Below are 16,489 nucleotides of genomic sequence, written 5' to 3' on the forward strand. Positions count from 1 at the left end.
CTATGGTATATGTATATTTATATAGTGTCAGATCCCTGATGAAATATTGCAGACAGACACAATTTACAGAGCATGGTACCGTTGCTATATACAAAATAGAGTGTAACCACATATCTCAGATAGTGTGTGGGTACCATCAAACCATGCTCGGAGAGGATGGCGCTCCCCAATTTAGGTTGAGGGGGCCGGTTTGACGAGGTAGTAGTTCCAGTTCCGTGCTTATTAGAGGATGCAGTTTGGCTGGATTGAGGTAGTGTAGAGTACAGTGACTTACCTAGAGGGCCGACCAGCATTAAGTCCCGCCTACGGGCCGCACAACCCTGTCATGAGGGGTTAAATCATGACATACAAATTTTTAGAGAAAAAGCATAGTTATTTATATGTATATAGTTTTACAGAATTTTATAAATATAATATGATATTAGCAGTATGAAGAATAGAAAGTTCAAATGATACAGTTATATTTTAAGCTATGATAAATGAAAGATATACTTTACTGCTTTACCAGCTTATACAGTTTTAAATATTATTATAAGTTATGAAACTTGGTCGCCACACACTAGTAATAGCATATTTCCATTTATTGAGCGTCGACTCATCCCATTATTTTAACATTTTTTAGGTGAGCCAGCTAGGTGAACAGATCAAGTTTGCAGATAGAGTGGTTTCTTGGTAGCCCTGTTTATAGGGTAAGTTTGTACAAGTTGATGTATTTTGGGGTAGAAGGTACAAGAGAGAGATGTATTATGTATCTATGTTCTGGACATACTGAATTATGGAATTGTATGTATATTTGTGGTTATGTGATTTAAGTTTTCTCGCTGCATAGGTGTGCCCACTATTTACTGAAATACTTCAGTGCCTATCTGAGGCCTGAGAGTTTATAGCAGGAATATTTAAGAAATATATATAAAAAAAATGGAATAATTTTTGGGTCGTTTCAAACACTCAGCAATGTATAATCTCAAATATGCTCAAAAGTGTCCTAACAAGCTAATCTTTGAAACAAAATATAACAAATCTCAATAATAGATTAGGGTTTCAAAGATGCTAACAACAATATTCAAACCAACTCAAAAATATTTTCCTCAATGAAATAAGCATAAGATTTGTTTGAAAAGTATAGCTTGTAAAATACTTTACACACAAAAATTATAGCTATAGGAATCTTGCAATAACAAGAAGCTCTCACAATGTTAAGATTTATCAAAGGAATGAAGGTATGAGAGTATTTGGAAGTATTATAGGCAAAATAGGATTTTGAGTTTGAGAGGATTTCTTGCTAATGGTTTTTGATAATCTAATACTAATCCACACAAATGAACTCTTATATATAGAAGTAAGGCAAATTATGACCGTTTAGGACATGTAGGGTATTATTAGAATTATTTTAAAACAATTTAGAAATTTTAATCATGTTTAAACATTTTAACCTCGGTAAAAAAATAAACAACCCGAAAGTTTTCGGGTGGCTGAACTATGGTTCGGTCGCTCGAATATACTCAATTAAAAAATCAACTTTTGAACATTTGGATGCCCAAATTAGGCCCCGGTTGGCTGAACCAAGGTATTTTCATTATGTCCGCATTTCAGTCACTTGATCTATCATTCATTTGACCGAACTCAAGTGTTCGGTCGCCTAGGGCCATTTTGAACATAAAGTTCGGTTGGCTGAGTTGGTAAGGACGGTCACCTCAGTGGTTCGGTAGCCCGTGGACTCGGCCGCCCGAATCCAAGTCAACGTGTTGACTTACCCACAGTTCGGGCACCCGATGCGTTTCGAACACTACGGGTTCGATCGCCCGACCTCTCACAGATTTGCCTATTTTAGTCCAATTCATTTCAATTCAATCACCTGATAGTGCAAGTGATAATGGGGACTATTTGTGCATATGTGTAGGGGCCTAAGGTCTCTCTATGGTCTATGAGCTTACAATTAGCCTATATGCATGATATACAGAGATTTATTACAAAAAGTTTTCCCTAATTACTATTATAGACCCAAATTGAATAATAAATAATCTTTAGGGTCTTCAGGCCTTACTTCATGTGCCATCAATTGATCTACTAGTATAAACATGCACACAAACTAGATAGTCATCAAATACTTGAGTATTTATCATTATCAAAATCGGGAATGACCTATAAGGTCAACATTTAGCCCTGCCAATACTGATCTGACTCACCAACAGTGGTCCATTGACAATTGTTTAATCTAGGGTTGGACATTTTCTTCTTTGGAAGATTGCCTCTATAGGATGTTCATGTTTCACGATACTATTCATAGCCTTTAGTCTGCCTTGACCAAAATGTTTGCCTACACAAGGTGTGAGGCTCGAATTTTTTTAGCTTTATTAGGCGCTCCACCAGGCGACCTAGGCTTCTTTGGGTTTATCAGTGGTTCTTCTTCGGCTATCTCTAGTCTCGGTGGAAGGAACTCGCCTAGTATGAGCCTCTTTCTAAGTTTCCTATCGAGGCAGTATCTATTGAGGCAAAGCTCCATGATCGTCAGCATACCTATCAGTTCTTGATGGGTTTAAAACTTGAGTTCGAATCACTTCGGACTCAGATTTTGAACATATCCCCGGTGCTCTCTTTGTGCGAGACATTTTTAATGATTTATGGTGATGATCGACGACAACGTCTTCTCCCTGGATTTGCTTCTTCTAGTGTGCCTAAGCAGGTTGCCCTTGCAGCCTCTACTGGTGCTAGGTCCATTGACCGAAATACTTGATTCTACCATCATTGCCAATGGAATAATCACACCATTGAATCCTGCTTCATTCTCCATGTAACGCCTCGACCCGCCACGTGGGGCCTGGGGTGTTACTTTAGTAACATCTGTATTTCTGATACCATATTTATCACATAAAAGCAGCAGAAATAATTTAAACATCTTCAAGTACATTATCAGAGTTCTAGTCTACCTTTATACATAGAAATCTCCAAATACCCATATTACAAACCCAAAATAGAAGATAGAAACTAAACTTCATTCATACAATCCACATACATATGCTAGACAAACTAATCTCAACCCCTTTAGCCTGCTAAGCACGATCCCTGGCACCTCCTGAAAAGTTAAATGATCATTGGGGTGAGACACCTCTCAGTAAGATGGATTAAGTTAATATCAAGATGTGACCAACATGAGTTTTAGTAGCATCAGAAAATATTCATTTCTCCATTTAATCAAAAATAGCATTTGCAGTGTTGTACCCACACCTATACAGTTGAAAATACACTTATATTCCTACAGTATAAACCAGTTCAAATAATAGATAACACAATTTATATAAATTCACATATATGCGTATAAGACACCCCCTAGGACAAACAACATGATTAACCCCCATGATGGGTTGTGCGGCCCGAAAGCTAAACTTAGCATGGGTGATCAGTCTAAACAAAGTCAAAGTAACCATCTGCAAGTACATCTGCAGACATCTGCAACCTCAGCTGCAAGTCCAATTGGCTTACCACGTCCTAGTCCAAACCCTAGGAAAGGTACAACAACTCATCGCAGGCCAACCGGCTGAAACCCGCTACACTTCCACTACAGTGTGGTTATACTTGGCCAAATAATTCACTAACAATGGTATTGTGCTCACAATACAATCGGTCCTCAAGGTTCTCAAACTGTAATGACCTGCCTAATCTACCATATGTATATTTTTTCACATAATAGCATGTCAATTTATTCCCTTACCTGGTTTCTTGAACTACACCAACAAGAATCCTAAGCTGATGTCTACGGCACTCACCCCGATCCTGAATCAAGAATCCTAATTCCATTAAATCAACCCTAAATAAAATACTATTTTAATATTTCCTAAGCCCATAAATTCCAAATACATAATTATACCCTCAAATAAAACCAATTTACTTAATTCCCCAAATCCCACTCTCACTTTGGAATGGTGCCTAGGAAACCCAAATTGAAAATTTACTCCAGCCAAAATGACGATGATCATGACTAGGACCTCGTGGTGGTACCCGATCGTCGATTTGACTAAAGATCGAAGGAGAAATTGAGAAAATAGGGAAAGATTACCTTACCCCAGGAATGGTGCCTACGCTGCTCCTATGACAAATCTGCTCCGATAGAAATGATGATTGCGGAAAATGGAGTCCAGCGGTATTTCCTGATTTTCAATCGGGCAAAAATCAGTCAAGAAATTGAAGAAAGTGGGAAAGGGATGAAGGGAGAGACGTGAGAAGCCAAAGGAGGGGGGCATTCGGCTTCTTCACAAATCCTGAAATCCTGAAGCTTCAAACATATATATATATATATATATATATATATATATAATATTAATAACTTTTAACATATATATATATATATATTATATTATATTATATTACTTATTTCATAATTCTTATTAATTAATTAATTAATTAATTTATTATTCAATTTAATTTTAAATCTTAAATAATTTATTTTTTATTTTTTATTTTTTTGTTTTTTTTATTTTTTTATATTCCCAAACATATCATTTTCTGGGACGTTACATTCTCCCCTCCTTATAAAAATTTCGTCCTTGAAATTTGTTGAATCGAACCGCAAGTAAAACTCATCGTTAACCTAACAAGTTTTGAGTTAATCTTGTAAACCACCCTATTAGAATTGGTAACTAACATAAATCGATGGATTATACATCTTATCCTAATACACCTTGCTTTAGCACCAACACTCAACAACTTCAATTTTTACCTCAAGTCTTTCAAAGATCTAACACTAACATAACTTTAGAAGAATCAATAAATAACTATCCTTTGATTATGACATGACCCAAAAATTTTGTATTAGTTGTCCAGAATCCACATTTCCTATTTAGCATATAACTTATGCTCCTATAATATTTGTAAAATTAACCACAAATATTGTTCATACTCTTCTTAAGTCTTTGAATACCCCAAAAATCATCCATAAAAATTACAATAAACTAATCCAAGTATGGTTGAATGACTTAATTCATTATATCTATGAAAATGCCAAGTGCATTGATAACCCCAATTGGTAACACCAAAAACTTATAGCAACCTTACTATGTACTCAATTTTGTCTTTGTGATGCGTAATTCCCAAATCTTAATTAGTGATAATTTAATTGCAAGTCAACCTTCAAAAAGTTTGTGATTTATCAATTATTCCAATAATTCCCCAATCCCTGGATGTTGATATCAATTCCTACTGTAACATGATTCAACTTCTAATGATTAATGCATAACCTCAAGGCCCCATTATGTCTCTTAGTGAATAACACAGGTGCAACCTATAATATACTAGGTCAAACAGATTCCTTGTTAAGGAAATCTTCTAGTTGCACCTTAAGTTATCATAGTTCAGTTGATGTCATTCTATAGGAAGCAATCGACATAGGCTCCGCTCCTAACACCAAATCAATATTAAATTCAATCTCCTCTTGAAGGTAGCCCCGATAAGTCATCTGGAAAGAATATCTAAAAATTCATCACCTATGGATAAAGAAGTTTGGGATTCGTTAACTCATATATATTTCTTTCATTACTACTACAAACCTCAAACATGTGCTCAAAATCTATCCTTCCCTAAGCACTCAAGACGTCAAGTATGAAAGCTTATTGGTTAGAAAGAAAACCCTCATTCCATTTGGATTTTTGAATACTATTTAAGGACCATACCACAGAAGATTTCACATGAAGTTACATACAAGTTAAACCCCAACTGAGCTAATGCCTAAGCGGTTAAATTGGTATCCCATTGCCAAGTAAGATTCGCATAGGTTAGAGCAAAAAGATAAAGCTCTAGGTCCTAGCATGTACGGTTTCTTTCTGGATAGCAGATTGCTAAAGGTCCAAGTATCTTTATGATTTTTCTTCTAAGTAAGTTAATAAAGATGATTATGTTAGGTGTTATTTGATTCACAGGATCCTTCAGGTCACTTAGCAATGTGATGCCCAGGGAATAAAGAATTTCCACAAAACATAGAAGTCAAATTGTTGTCCACTTAGTATCTTACATTTTTATGGTATCTTAATTTTAGGATTAAACTATCTCCATTATTTTGGAAAAATTATGGAAATATGAAATTATGTAGTCGATGTACATTCTCATCAACCCATCTTTTTTTTTTTTCACAACCAATATCGACACTCCCTAGGGTGACACACTGGGCCTGATAAACCCCTTGTCTAACAGTTCTTGCAACTGTTCCTTTAACACTTTTAACTCTGCCGATGCCATTCTGTATGGCGCCTTCGAAATTGGCGCTGTCCCCAGAATTAGATCAATAGAAAATTCAACCTCACGTTCAAAAGGTAGTCCCGACAAATCCTAGGTAAATATATCAGGAAAATCCCTCACTATTGGGATATCCTAAACCCTCAACTCCCTTTCTAATACTTCCTTCACATAGGCCACAAATCCTTGACAACCCTCCAATAACAACCTCCTCGCCTAAATGGCGGATAACTACTGTGATGGGGCGTGCACACATAGCCCCACAAATCTATACTCCTGTCCTCCTGGAGGTCTGAACACTACCTCTTTCTGATAATAGTTAATATTGGCCTAATTGACAGCTAACCAGTCCATTGCCAAGATCAAAATAAACTAGTACCTATAAAACACTACAAGACTAACAGACAATATCCTTCCCTGAATATTAGCTGGACCATCCTTAAACACCCTTCTACATGTTACCATTGTTCCTATTGGTGTGGCTACAAATAATTTGATGTCTAACAATTAAGTTCTCATCTTACACAGTCTGATATATTCCCAAGAAATAAATGAACACATTGCTTCTAAATCACATAAAATAATAACTTTAACGAAAAATATAACTTTACTACCTGTCACCATGTCTCCTGCTGCCTCAGTATTTCCCAGCGTCAGTACATAAACTTGCGCCAAAGCAGTATTAATCTGTTTTCCGCCTCGAGGTGCCTAATAGCTTCCTCTATATAGCCGAGGAGCAGCCGCTATCGCTGGAGGTGCATGACAGTTTCTCAAAATATTTCCAAGCTGATAACATCGATAACAAACAACTTCCCTCACTCGGCACTCTCCTGGGTGTCTCCTGTAGCATTTGGGACAAGGAGGTGAAATCGTTCTATCTTTTACCGCTTGACCTCCCATCGCCTGTATCTGACCTCTTCTTCTATCCTACCTCCTCCATAGCCCCCGGCTAAACCCTACTTGAAAATCTGTAGGCGTGGGCCTCTTCCTCTGACTTTGTGCTGCAGCACCTCTCTATAGGCCACTCTCAATCATTGTGGCTCTATCAACTATCTCTGAAAAGTTTGGGCCTAGAAACCTACAACCTGCTCATAAAATCCCTGAATCAGGCTCTCCCCAAACTTTCTTGTCTTCTTTCCTTATTTGGAACTAAGTGTAGGGCAAACTGGAACAGCTCGATAAATCTAGTTGCATGATGTTGTACCATCATATGCCCTTGCGTCAAATACAAAACTCTGCCGCCTTCGCATTTCTAACGGTAGAGGGGAAGTATCACTCGAAGAAAAATTCCCTGAAGTGGCTCCAGGTCACCATTACAGGCTCAGGTCTCTGCTTCTCTACCAGTCTTGCTGATCTCCACTAGCATTTACTTCCCTAGTCAACTTGAATGCAACAAAGGACACTTTCTGCTCTTTAATGAAAGGGAGCACTACCAACATGTCCTTCATATCCTGAACCCAATTCTCAACCACTAATGGGTCGGCCCCTCCAAAAAATGACAGGGCTTCATACGCATGAACTGCTCAATTGTGCAACTCTGTTCCCCTAAACTCCTAGTTATTTCTATCATCACCTGCTGGGTGACGCTACGTAATACCACTAATACACTTAACACACTAGGATCAAAAAATAATCTTCTATGACCGTTCATAGTATCATCCTCAATCCCAATTTAGGATTTAATCCTACCACTCAAAAACAAGAACTGGCGATAGTATCCATGATTTTTCTGAAATCGTCACCCTAAGAAAGACACATAAACAACCACGAAACTCCTGCCTCCAAACTTCAAGATAGAACCCCAAATTCCCAATCTCATCCTCTAAAAATAACTTACTTATTTCAATATACCCATCTTATACTCTTATCAAAATTCATTACTATACTGTGGTATTGTTTTCGCTGTACTCTAAAGTCTGCAGAACCTAGCAACCTAGGCTCTAATACCAAACTGTAACGACCTGCCTAATTTACCATATTTTTTTTTTTCACATAACAGCATGCCAATAATCATGATAACCATAAACACAATCCACCCAGACGTGTGGGTACTGGGGAATAAACCTATCATATATTACTAACACCCTAGTAGCAGAAAACATACATCATACACATAACAAACCAACCGTCCAAATACAATACCAGAGTTTTACAAACCCATCATATAAATATACACACATCCTAAAATGATCATAAAGTTCCCTAGGGTCACTACCCAAAAAAATCCATCTGACCCTAGCATAGCGACTTACCTTTCTGGCAGGGTAGATCGGCCAACCACTAACGTTGTGGAGCTCTATCTGCTCCTCTACCTGAATTCCCTGAAATGTTTTAGAGCTGGGGTGAGACACCTCTTAGTATGGAAAATAAACTAATATCAGTGTGTGGAAACATGAGTATTTTTATACGTCATAAGTATATACTGTATATAAATCGTATCTGTGAAAACTATCTAATAATTTACTGAATAAACATATTTAGAAGTAACATACATGTCTTGTTATATCTTTGTACATGTAAATCATCTTATATAACTGTATAATACGTGAAATAAATCTCAAGATGGATAGTTAGCTGGTGTCATGTATTACCCCCACATGACTGGGTTATGCAACCCGAAGGCGGGACCTAGCAGTGGCTGGATGACCATGCTAGATCAAAAACTCTGATCTATAAGTACGATGGGCCCGCCCCACTTGGTCTTGAATGCTAGAGGAACATCTCCAAACTACATTGAAGCCACATCAACTGCCACCTTACCACACTCTAATCGTGTGGTTACACTATCATAATCAGAATATATATAACTACGATACTGTGCTCTTGAAAACTGAACTAAATTAATTCATCCGGGTTCTAATATCACATACTATATTTCATATGTTGAACATAATTGTTTCATCATAATATCTGACATAATAATAATTTCATGAAAATAGCATATCATACATCATAGCTCTTGCATCGGCATATCATATCATATAAATTATGGCCCTTGCGCCATTTCATATAAATTACGGCCCTTGCACCAATATCATAAATTACGAACTTTGCATCATTGCATTATAATATACTTTAAACATATTTCTATATTGCATTTAACAATTTCCTAAAACTTTGATAACATGCTTATTCTAAAAACATAGCATTTTGCCATTACATAAAATCATAAAATTCTATACTCATGCCACACAAAAGTAAATCATGTTGTACTTGTAGTGACTTGGGGAAATTATGGTAGTTAAATAACGAAAAGAAGGGGGAAAAGAAAATTATAATTTTAATATTTAAATAGGGTCTCGTCGACGAACACAGGGAGTTCATCGATGAGCACACATAAGGGGCTCGTCGACGAGGACGTGCCTCGTCGACGAGAAGATACCGAGAGGATATTTGCCAACTTTGAATTTCGTCGACAAGAACCAAATGTTCATCGGTGCACTTCCTACTTGACCTCGTCGATGAAGTGGCGTGACTCGTCAACGAAAGATGGTGTATAAATATGCCTAACCCTCATTTTTTGGCTGAAAATCTTGCCAAAATTTCCCTCTCTCTCCTCAATTCGTCCCTTCTCCCTTCTCTCTAAGATTTCGAGCCGGATTTTTGTCAATTCAATGATCTGAAACCACCACGACACTCTTGAGAAAATTCTCTGTAAAACTACTGTATTAGATCGTTGGTGGGGCTATCTTGGAATTCATCCCAAATTCAAGGTAAAGCTTTTTATTCAAAAGTTGGTCTTTCCATAGTTATAGGAAATATTGTACACTGAGAAATACTAAATTTCTATTTTAGGAGATGTTGATTTTAGGGTGTTGAATAGGGAATCTTGCGGGTGCAAGATTGGTAGATTCTAGGGGCTCTTCAGGAATCAAGTAAGGGGATAAACTAAGCTAGCTGTTTTTTGAAAATATATGTACAATCTTACAGCATGGGATTTCAAGAATATATATATGCGTTATGTTTGGGAAATACTGCTATAAATGATGATATGTTTTAAATATGTGTAATACCCATTTTATGTGGCATGAGTAGTATTTACTATAATTTAATATTTTCTAGGAAAATGTTAAATGATACAAAGTTTTAATATGCTATACTGGCGTAATGGCCGAGAGTTTGAATGTGATATACCGGCATACGTGTCGAGAGTTTCTATATGATATACCGGCGTACGGGCCAAGAGTTTCTATATAATATACCGGTGTATAGGCCGAGGATGTTCTTACATGATATGTCAGCGTACGGGCCGAGCCTTTTATATGATATGTCAGCATACGAGCCGAGCCTCTTATTTGATATGTGATACAGCGTATGGGCCGTGATTGATAAAAATACAAAATGCCAACGTAAGGGCCGATGATTTTCACATTATGTATGAAATGTGATATGTTGATATTGATTTGACAATTATTATTATGGAATAGCAATGTATCACAATTTGAAATATATTATGTTATCAGAACCTGGTTAGCTTGGTTTAGGCTTGCACGAGCACAGTACTGTAGCTATGTAATCATGATCATTATGATATTGTGTTATCACTGTCGTACAGGGCAGCGTGAGGATGGATAGTCGATGTGGTTTATTGACGTGTTGGAACCCCTGGTGTACGGACTAGGTCTAGCAGACCCATCGTACTTACAGACATTTGCTTTGACTTGGCAGTGGTCGGCCAACCATTGTAAGGTCCCGCCTTTGGGCCACACAACCCAGTCATGTGGGGGTAAGACATGACACCATCGAGCTAACCTACCAGGGTTGTTTTTGTATTATTATCATATAAGATGAATTATGTTTATGGAAATTCAGTATGTTCTATCATGATACGATTATATATGTTTTCCCAGATATGATACAGACAGTTTCACTAAATATGTTTATGTATGGTTTTATGTATAACAAGAAAATACTTATGTTGCCACACACTGGTATTAGTTTATTTCCCTTACTGAGAGGTGTCTCGCCCCAAATTATATGAACATTTCAAGAGCCCCAGATAGGAAAGCGTATAAAGCTCTGCAGCGCTAGAGTTCGTTAGTCTAACCCTATCTGAGGGGTAATTATTTTGCTAGGGTTAGATGGATTTTTGGGTGATGACCCTAGGATTGGTTTTGATTGTTTTGGGATGTATATGATGGTTGTAGTAAACTTTGGTATTGTGTTAAACGGTAATATGAGATGTATATGATTTTATGATTTCCTGCTGCTTAGGCTTCTGTGTTGCATTTCTGATGTATCCCTCGTACCCACGGGTTCAGGTGGATTATGATCTGCTAGATTTATTATATCGATTTTTATTATCATGGAAAAAAAATGGTAGCAGGTCGTTACACTACTCATAAAATATGCACTGAAATCGTTTTTCCTGATTAAATGTATTAAAACAATCTCCTATTAACAGCAGTAAATTTCTCAAACATAATTTTATGTTATACATAATTTCTTGGAATAAAATGCTGTAAAATAGTAAATATTTCCATGAAAAATACTAACTTAACTTATTCCTTTACTTGGTTTCTTGAACTACACCAATAGGAATCCCAAACTGATGCCTGCGGCGCTCACCCAAATCCTGAATCAAGAATCCTAATTCTATTAAACCAACCCTAAATAAAATACTATTTTAATATTTCCTAGATCCATAAACTTCAAATAAATAATTATACCCTCAAATATAACCAATTTACTTAATTGCCCAAATCTCACTCTCGCTTTGGAATGGTGCTTAGGAAACCTAAATTAAAAATTTACTTAAGCCAAAATGATGACGATTGCGACTAGGACCCCGTGGTGGTGCCCGATCATCGATTTGACTGAAGATCTAAGGAAAAATTGAGAAAATAGGGAACAATTACCTTACCCTAGGAATGGTGCCTACGCTCCTATGACAAATTCGCTCTAGTAGAAATGACGATGGCGGAAAATGGAGTCCAACAGTATTTCTTGATTTTCGATTGGGCGAAAATCAGTCGAGAAATTGAAGGAAATGGGAGAGAGACGAAGGGAGAGACGTGAGAAGCCAAAGGAGGGGGGGTGTTCAGCTTCTTCACAAATCCTGAATTCCTAAAGCTTCAAAGAAGCTTCAGGTAAACATATAATAATAATAATAATAATAATAATAATAATAATAATAATAATAATAATAATAATAATAATAATAATAACTTTTAACCCATATATATATATATATATATATTACTTATTTCATAATTCTTATTATTTAATTAATTTATTTATTATTCAATTTAATTTTAAATCTTAAAATTTTTATTTATTTTTTTATTTTTTTTATTTTTTTATTTTTTTATATTCCCAAACATATCATTTTCTGGGGCATTACATAAACCATATCATGCAATTTAAGTAATAAAAACGGTAAACTGGTTTCATTTCATAAGACATTCAAAACAGTTCAGTATTTTCACAAACTCATTCATTTAACCTGGTTTTATTTCATAAGACATTCAAAACAATTCAGTATTTTCACAAACTCATTCATTCCTCAGTATAAAACCGGCATATCAAAACCCTCGGTATTAAGCCAATATATCAAAACCCTCAGTATTAAACCAATATATCAAACCCTCGGTATTAAACTGGCATATCAATTTCCACATTTCAATAAGAAACCAGCAATTTCATTTAAACCAAAACATCAATCTCATGCCACACTTATTTGAGTAATATACCATAATAAAACAAATAGTCTAGAAAAAGTATAATTTATTAAAAACAAGGATATAATCATCTCTAGGTTTTAGTTTATTTCAAGTATATGATTTTTAAGAAAACGGAGATAATTACTCTACTCCCGTTGATTTTTTCCAAATACATAACCATCAAAATCAGCATTTTTATAAACCCAATTCACCCAAAAGTCACACATAGTATTCTTATAACAAAGTACTTCAGTTTAATTGATTCAGATTCAATAAAAACTTGACATAACTTAATCTCCTTACATGTTCTTGAAAAATAAGCTGATTACATTTCAGAAAAGAAAACCCTAGCCTTCCGAACTCACCGCTGAAAGTGAGCCGGCAAGCTGAGAGAGGAAAGAAAAGTGACTGGGAACCAATAACAGACTCCGAGTGATCTTAGAGAGAGAGAGCCACGTGAGAGAAAGTCTCAAAGACCTAATTTAGAGAGAGAAAGAGAGAGAGAGAGAGAGAGAGAGAGAGAGAGAGTAGAGAGAAAGTCTCAAAGACCTAATTTAGAAAGAGAGAGAAGTGAGTGTTATTATAAAAAAAAAATGTATTACCTAGCCCTTAAGTAACCCAGCCCGTAGGAAAACCATCGACGATTTTCTTGGGATTCCTAAAACCGTCGACGGTTTGGCAGTTCAATCCTCTCAGTTGTTTATAGTCGTTGACGGTTTTTCATGAGCTCAGTGAAACCGTTGACAGTTTAGGGTCCTACCAAACCAATTTCATTTTTTTCTTTTCTTTTCCTTTACTTCTCTCTTCTTTTATTTATTTTCTTTTCTTTTCTAGGTTCAGGTCCCTACACTCCACCCTGAGCTGCAAGAGCATTACTCCAAACAGGCCTCTCATGTTCGTAGTCGTGGAAAAGGTCAAGGACCTTCTAACATTGGAGTTGTTGAAAAATCTCTTCTTGTACCTCCGGCTTCTCTTACTCTTGCACCTACTGCTGCTTCAGATTTCTCTTAACTGCAGACTTAGTGTACTCAACTTCAGTCTCAGATTAGCCTCCTTGCCTTTGCTGCACCAACTGCATCCTCCTCTACAGCCACCTTTGTTGTAGGTAACCCTACTGCCCTTTTAAGTAAGTCTAGAACGCCCGGTGGAACACTCGTTTGGATACTGGACTCAAGGGTGAACAACCATTTGACCGGTGAGGAATCTTTCATTACATCCCATGTACCTTCGTTGGTTCGTAATGTCCACATTTTTGATGCTACCTCTCATTCCATTCATACCCAAGGCACTGTCTGTTTATCCTCGACTCTATCTTTATTCCCTGTTTATTATGTTCCACAATTTTCCTATAACTTGTTATCTTGTTGACTCTATGTGTAATGACCTCACTTTTCATGCCTTTTTTTTTTTACCCTTAATAATAACGCTAACTGGTAAGAAACCAACCTCTGATACCCTGCAACATATTCATATACCTAGGCAGCGAAAAAATATAAAGTGTACAACCAAAAACACAATATAGAATTTCTCAATACTTATACACATCACTCTAGTTTTAGATACCAGATCCTCTAGGCTATATACAAAATACATATCTCCCAAAATAACTTACCCTATAGATAGGGCAATACTGATAACTCCTCTATCTACGAGCCTGTTTTGCTCATCTAACTGGATCACCTGTAAAATATTATATCACTGGGATGAGACAACATTCAGTAAGATGAAATATGCTATTACCGGTGTGTGACATAAAAGTTTCTGTAAAGTATACATATACTGCAAATAACTGAATCTAAAATGGTATGTAACAAAGATATACAATATAATTCACATATGGGTTTCTTAAAATACATCTATTACTGAACTTTTCTATTTGAACATACTTTTAATAATTATAAATATATCTTCTAATTTCTGTACGTATATAATAGCTGTGAAACTTTCTTGGATGGATAACTATATGTCATGATTCAAATCCCTTCATGATAGGGTTATGCGGCCCGTAGATGGGACTTGATCCTGGTCGGCCCTCTAGAATGAGTCAATTGAAACTCCACTAAGGTATGATTGGCCCCTCAACCTAGGTTTGTCCAGGGAGCACTGCAATCGCTCCCCTCTTCCCGGATCAGATTACCAAGGAGTCTGCAATCTCTCCAATGGCACAATTGACCATAAAATGCCACACTCTATCTAAGATGTGTGGTTGCACTTTCTCCACTGTATAGCTACAGTATTGTGCTCTGTATCTAATCTATAATGGTCCATCAGAGTTTGATACTATATATATAATACTCTGGTATATACATGTATTTTACTGTTTACCATGATTCTATTTCTACTATAATAGTCATAACACTGGAATAATTATTCTGTATAAGATGTACTATATGTTCTGAATATATACTGTAATAACTTACTTGTATAACTGTATATCTGTTTGTTATGGCTCTAAGATATGTATATCATGGTATTCTGAAAGCTGTATAACTTATTTCTGTAAACTATATATAACATGCTCACTGTAAAACTGTATACTATACTTTCTATTGAACTGTACATAATTTTGTAAAATACTAGATAATCATAGCTTTGAAATAAATATTGTATAATATGCTCTGTAAATAACTATATATCCTGTATATCTTAAATTCTATAAAACTGTATAACCATTCATGATTTTGTCACATTTGTATAAATTCAGTACTATACTCATATTACTCATGTCACACAACAGTTAATAATTCATTAAATATAATTTGCATAACTGTATAATATTTATTCTAAAAAGACTCATAATCTTATACTATCTTTACTGGTAAAATTCTAACTTATCTGGCATAACATATTTCTCTTACCTAATTAGCTGGGCGGCTCGCCTCCAACTCTATTCTTACGCTCACGGTGTACTATCCCTAAAATCCTGCAATAATGCATATAAACATATTCCACAATAAAACATTGAATTTTCCTAGAAAATTATCATACTCATATTTCCTGAACCTACCTACTCATAATTTCCTAAATTATAATATACCTGGACTCCTCGAAAGATATTCGCAGGGGTCCTCAACCCATGACTGCAGGGTCCCAAAACACCCCCAACCCTGAAAATATAACACCTTAATTTTTTTTTCACAAAACTCAAGTATATTCTCATATAACTCAAAATCTAAACTCACATAAGCATGATAAAACTGAAAATACCCAAATAATCTACTTAACTTGATTTTGTGATGGTGCCCAAGTTGCCTCAATCAACAATCTATTCCAGCAGACTTGTAAAAAAACTTCCCAGGATCAACGTGGCGGCTTCTGATTGTCAAACCGGGGAGTAACAAGGTAAGAAATCTAGAGAGAAGGGGAGAGAAACCGAGCAGGAGAGAGAAAAAGTTGAGAGAAAATGAATTTTCACACTGAAACGTCGTTTTCAGCTATTTATAGGCTTTTTGCCACGTGGCCTCGTTGATGAACCATAACACCTCGTCGACGAGTTCAAGAAGGGGGTTCGTCGATGACCACCTAACTCTCAATGAGTTTCAGGCCCTGAAATCAGTCCTCTCGATAAGTTCTCGTTGACGAGTCATGTGTCCACGTCGACGAGC

The sequence above is a fragment of the Malania oleifera genome, chromosome 3, assembly GCF_029873635.1.
Source record: "Malania oleifera isolate guangnan ecotype guangnan chromosome 3, ASM2987363v1, whole genome shotgun sequence".
NCBI lineage: Eukaryota > Viridiplantae > Streptophyta > Magnoliopsida > Santalales > Ximeniaceae > Malania > Malania oleifera.